The sequence below is a fragment of the Miscanthus floridulus genome, chromosome 10 (assembly GCF_019320115.1).
Source record: "Miscanthus floridulus cultivar M001 chromosome 10, ASM1932011v1, whole genome shotgun sequence".
Taxonomy (NCBI): domain Eukaryota; kingdom Viridiplantae; phylum Streptophyta; class Magnoliopsida; order Poales; family Poaceae; genus Miscanthus; species Miscanthus floridulus.
The window spans coordinates 95,276,465-95,282,771 of NC_089589.1; positions in this window are offsets into that span (position 1 = coordinate 95,276,465).

The following is a 6,307-nucleotide window of genomic DNA, read 5'->3' on the forward strand; positions in this document are numbered from 1 at the left end:
TGGAGGCGGGTCGCGTGGCCCAGCGCGGAGCAGCCTGGTAATGGACCGCGGCGTCGGGGTACAGTTGAAGGAGAGGCGGGTCGCCGTGGCCCAGCGCGGCGTAGCCTGTGAGCGGTCGGCGTGAGCGGGCCGGCGGAGGGCAAGAGCGCAAGGGGGCGGCTCCTCCTCTGGGGGTGCTCCTGCAGGGCGGCTCCTCCAACGGCCGCCTGGCGGAGGACTCCCGGCGCAGGAGAGGCGGCGGCCGACGTGAGCGGGCCGGTGGAGGGGGCGCGCGCAAGGGGCAGCTCCTCCGGGCGCGCGCGCAAGGGGGCGGCTCCTCTCCGGGGTGCTCCTCCTCCGGGGGCGCTCCTCCTCTGGCCGCCTAGAACGGAGGAGAGACGGGCAAGAAGAAAGAGCGATGGGGAAAGAAAGATGGGGTCGCGACGGGGGGGAAAGGAAGATGGGGTCTTTTTTGCAAAACGGATTGAGGGCTGGCGGACGTTTAATCGTAAAATTACCCCACCTCTCTCCGTAGCCACTGGATCTCAGATCGATGGTTTGAAACGGAAGTTTCCAAGGTTGCACAGCAACCTTGGTTTGCATACGATACGGTGCCATCTTAAAGACTATTTATGTACTAGTGACCTCGATCATTATGTTCACACATCATCTTAAATTCTCCAGATAAATATATGTACATGACCATGTGCATGTACAGAAGTAATAGCACCTTCTTCTATAGCACTACTTCAGCAGTACTTTTCAGCGAATAAACAATATTCTTCTCTTACACCAAATCAGCATAAGCATCAACATAAGCCAAATTTTAGCGAAACGAACAGTATGTGGTTGTGAGCATTGTGATACATTAAAATTTTCATTGTTATTTCTCATTTGCAAGGAGACAAAGCCTAATGATCTATAGAATTTTAAAATCTTGGTTGCTAATTATTTTTCAGTAACCATATGTGTGGCACATGTATATCGAAAATATAGGGCAATTAAGATGAACTAGCCTCTGCTTTATTTATGTGATCCGGGAGCATCTTCCAAGAGTCCCCCCTATTCACCCTAGAGTCAAATTTAAGGTTAATGCGAAGAAAATAACCCTGCATTTTCCCATGTGTTGCTTCTCAATAAAGGTTTTCCAAACACTGCCCAATAAAAAATTTGCCACGTCATCAGATATAGTTAATCATCATGTTTGTGTGTATATATAGTTGCTAGAGATACCAAAATTACCTATGGATAATATCTATCATATCTTGGTAGTCTTGTTGTGGTTTTCTCATCGAGTCATAGATTATCAAGTGACTTTTCACCAGATCGATGTCCATCAATATCCAGTGATTGCTGCATGTGTTTATAGGATATAACGAATAACACTCATTAATTAACTAGAATCAACATATGAGCCATTAAGGATGATCGACATTATTAACACTCACTTGAAGTTGTAGGGGAAGAGTATATCCTTCTTGTGGCGTTGGTTCACTAAGAAGTTCATGAGGTTACTCTCTGACTCAGACTTCCAATTAGGCTTTGGAGTAACTGAGTCTTTGAATACTATATGGGGATCAACAAAACCAATTTCATTACAGCCTTTCTTTCTGTGCTCTGTCATTGTAAATCTGCATATATATAGTACTTGTTAGGATAATTTATATGCATATACACACATATGATGAGTTTAATAATAGATCGAAAGAATTATTACTTACAGGCAATAGCAGCTAATGATAACTTTGTCTAGAGAGGTCAGGTGGCATAGTTGATAAAATTATGCAAAGTCAACATACATAACATCATCGCCACGGAACCAATGTTTGTCTCTAATTCTGACACCAACGCAGAAGTATCCACCGGTAGACGCCTGCATGTACCACTTGTTTAGCAGGTACATTTGCGTCCCCAGATCACCTAAGGCTTGAGGGTTGTATAGACTCTGGCCTAGTACAAATTTTTTCTTCCAAATATCAACCTCCGTCGCACTCTCAATGTTTCTATCACCAAACATCTGGTAAAGGTCGAGACCAGTCTCTTCAATAAATTCACCAAGGTGATCCAAATCGACATCCGGAGGTATGTTTGTCTGATGCATTAATCCTAAATTCGAACCATATTCATTACCAACAACTAGCGGGGGGGACTGATTGGTGCGATTGTTGTTCGAGTTGTGCAACTCCTTTCCCTGCCCGCTTCTTTTTTTGTGCCGCCTCAATTGACTTGGTGAGAGTGCGGTCATAGTCCGTTAACGTTGCTTTGGACGGCTTACGAGATTCCCGCTGTTGTTGCTGGTAAGAAGCCACCTTTTTTCTTAGAATATCTGGAGCTACGAAGAAGTATGGTTTCTCCGGGTTTCTTCTTACTTCTTGATCCTTTTTAAGTTTGTCATAGAATCTGGACATATCTTTTTTATATGCATCAGTTACTTCTTCCTTCTCTTCAGATATTATTTTGGGAATAACCCTTGGTTTCATGGTGGCTTCCTTTGCCGGCGGGGGCTGGTTCTTCGTTTGCGGGGCTGGCCTCTTGCTAGTACTTGGCTTCTTGGTAGGCGGGGGTGGGGGAGGCGTTGGAGACCTCCTTGGAGGATGGTGGCAACGGCGTTGGAGACCTCCTTGGAGGTGGCGGCTGCGGCGTTGGAGACCTCCTTGGAGATGGTGTGGATGCAGCCTTGCCTTCCAACACATTGTCATCGTACATAGCACTATGATGATCTAGCGATTGAACAATTGGACTTAGGTTGGGGGAGGATCTGCTACAAAAAAAGGAATGACATATTATTATGAGCAGATTGTTAATTATTTAAGCCAATATAAATTAATGATGTAGTGTTTTCATCCGCACCTATGGTGAGGTAGTTCAGGAGGAGGTGGAAGGCGACATCCTAGGAATGATAATGTAGCGCTTGCGCCATAGAATGAATGTCTTCTCTGCTTCTCCTAGAGTCTTCTCGCCATCACCTCCAGGAATGTCAAGAGGCAAATCACTAAAACCTTTTTAGCTTTATCTACCGAGATGGTAGCATATCCTTCTTGGATTATATTCCCATGAATCTTTGGTGTCTTGGTTCGGTCGATAGGATTAACAAGACCGATAGCCACCTTGATTGTGGAATTCCCCTTCGAAATGTGTAGCTCACACGATGTACAAGGTTCAGTGACGTCATCCATAGGGAAGCGTAGTCCTATGTCCCCTTGATTTGGTATCTCTGTGGAAGTGTAGCTGCTTTTCAACTGAGCAGGGGGGCTAATGTTGATTCCTGGCTCTGATGCCTGCTTGCTTGCACTCACTGCTATTTGCACTTGCCTTCTGATTTCCTCCTGCATTCTCGCTTCAAGGTTTTTTTCCCGCTCCTGTGCTTCACGCATCCGCTTCCTCCAACCTCTGGAGCCGTTGTGCCTCTTCTTCCTTCTTTCTCTGGCGGCTTCTGTAGGAAGGTCTGTCCTGAGGGAATCCATGCTCCCACGAGTCACTTCCTTTGCCTCTAGTTCGGCCACCGTGTTAATAGTCCCGATGGCGTATGTCAGTTCATCCTTCTCTCTGTTGGGCCTGAACGCACCACTAGCAGTAGCTCTCTGAGCATAAAACAATCTTTCTGCTGCTTCTTGCCATCTTGCGCCATAAACGCACTTCCCTGTCTCCTGGTCCAGTGTTCCCCCATGAGCGAAAAACCAATTCTTTGCACGCTCTCCCCACTCGAGTGATTCTGGTGTGATACCCTTGGCAAGAAGGTCTGCATCCATTTTGTTCCACTTCTTAATGGCAGTCGGGTAGCCACCTGATCCCAAGTTATGGTGGTATGTCTTCTGTTGGGCATTACGTTGGTTCTTTATCACCTGACTCACACCCTCTTCTGACGTCTTGTACTAGTACAAACTCATCCCAATAGGGCCTCTGCTTTGAGATCGGGTCTAGGACAGTGAAATCTGGTGCTATGTTCTTCTTGACATACGTCAGTGTATAGGTGTTTCTTCCAAGTCTGAAACTGGGTGGCCTATCTTCTTCATTGCCCAATCCCTAACTCGCTCCTTCAATTCATCACCATCTATTATATCATCATAACCATCTGTTTGGAGCGTGAAATGTTCCAAGACATCATTCCAAATTAACGTCTTGTCACGATCGGAGACAAAACTGATATGAGGAGCATTGGTCTTCTTCTTCCATTCACGAGTACTGATCGGGAGCCGATCCCTTACAAGGTAACCACAGTGGTGCATGAATTTTGTTTTATTTGGCCCCCCCTGGTTCGCCTGTATCCACATTGAACTCCGAGATGATGAAGCGGCCCTCCAATGGCTTATTGGGACCTCGAACATTTTTACTCTTCGTTGTAGTTGTTGATGTCGATCCAGAGGGCTACAAAACATAAACATTATTTTTAATGTCATGAGCACACATAAGACATATGATAATATATATAGCTAATAATAAAAAATATATACTTGGCCAATATCTTGTTGCTCATTTTGTTCAAGAGCTAAGTACTGACTCCCGTCATCTGCATCCTCTTGCACGTTATTTTTAGCACCATCATCGCCGGCAACTTGAGTGCCAGTGTTGATCAAATTCATCATCAACTCCTCCTCATCCATGTTTCTCGGGTCGGCCATCTAGCTTCAAAAAACAAAACCAATATATAGTACGTCAAATCTTTGCTTACATGCGTAAAATCTACGAACAATATGCATTATTAAATCTTGCCCCTCGGTCACGGACGCAATTCGCCACACTAGGGCGAACTGCGTCGGTACTAGGGCAAATTAGGGCTATACATAAACAGGCTGAGGGCTGAATTGCGTCGGTGACTAGGGCGAACCACGTCGGTGACATCAACAACGCGGTTCGCCCTAGTCACCGACGCAATTCGCCCTAGTGTGATTGTTTAGCGTTAACGATAACGATAATACGAATGTTGATCGACTAGGCCTGCGAGAGAGGGCGGTGTGACAAGAGTGGCGGTGCTCCGCTCCATCGTATATATGTTTGTACACATGGGTGAATGAGGGCGGCGGTGCTCCGTCGTATAAACCCTAAACCCTAGGGCAAACGAGGGCGGTGGTGCTCCGCCGTATAAACCCTAAACCCTAGGGCGAACGAGGCGGCAGTGCTCCACCGTATAAACCCTAAACCCTAGGGCGAACGAGGGCGGCGGTGCTCCGCCGTATACATAGAAATGCATGGGCGAACGAGGGCGGCGGAGCTCCGTGACGTATATATACATGCATATGAATACAAATGACAAAAACATATGGATCACGATCAAGGACAAGGACGTATGGCAAGACAAGCGGTGGGGTCTCGACGTCGGTGCAGAGTGGGCTGGGGCGGTGGTCGGCGCAGCAGAGCGGGCCAAGGCCGTGTCGGCGCGGTGGCGACCGACGTCGGGGGCGCGCACACTGCGGTCTCTGCTGACGACGACGACGTGAGGCGGGCCAGGCCGGGGGCGGTGCTCGGAGCGAACTAGGGGCGGCGGCACGGTGGAGAGCGGGCCAGTTGCTGACGACGACGACGAGGGCGGGCCGGGCCGGGGCTGTGTCGGTGCGGTGGAGGGCGTCGTCGGCGCGGAGCGCGCCTGGGATCGTGGGCTGCCGGTCAACGCGCGGAGGGTGTTGCCCTGCGGGTCTGGCTGAGGGCGGGCAGCAGCCTGGCGCCCGAGGTCATCGGCGCCATGTGAGGGTTGGCGAGTGGGCGCGCGCGGTGAGGGCCGAGACGACGGCGGTGGTCGGTTGTGGTCTGCGAGAGGTGGAGGGCGGTCGTTGGGACCGAGGTTTCGGGGCGATGTTGGGTACTGGTCAACGCGGGTCGCGGCTGGAAGCGGCGCGTCGAAGCGCAGTCGCGAGGACCGGACGTGAGCGGAGCGTGACGCCAAAGGCGTGGGCGGGGTGGCAGCGGATCATTGGGTGGCGGGCCGGGTTGGCGTGGGCGCAGCGGGGGAGAGGAATCGGCGATGGCAGCGCGCGGCGGCGAAGATCGACAACGCAAGGAAGAAGATGGGGCGACGAGGGTTTGGGCACTGGCATATATATGCCACACCCCTTTACTCCTAGTGCCAGCCCCCCACCGGGAGTAAAGGTCCTTTACTCTAGGTGCGTGTTACCAACCGAGAGTAAAGGTATACCTTTACTCCCGGTTGGTAACACGCACCGGGAGCAAAGGTTTACCTTTACTCCCGGTTGGTAATACGCACCGGGAGTAAAGGTTTTTTTGGCGGGCCTACGAAACTGCAGCCCACCTTTACTCTCGGGTGGGCTTCCCACCTGGGAGTAAAGGTGGGCTGCAGTTTCGTTACCCGCCTATTTTGAGCAATTTTTTTAATAGA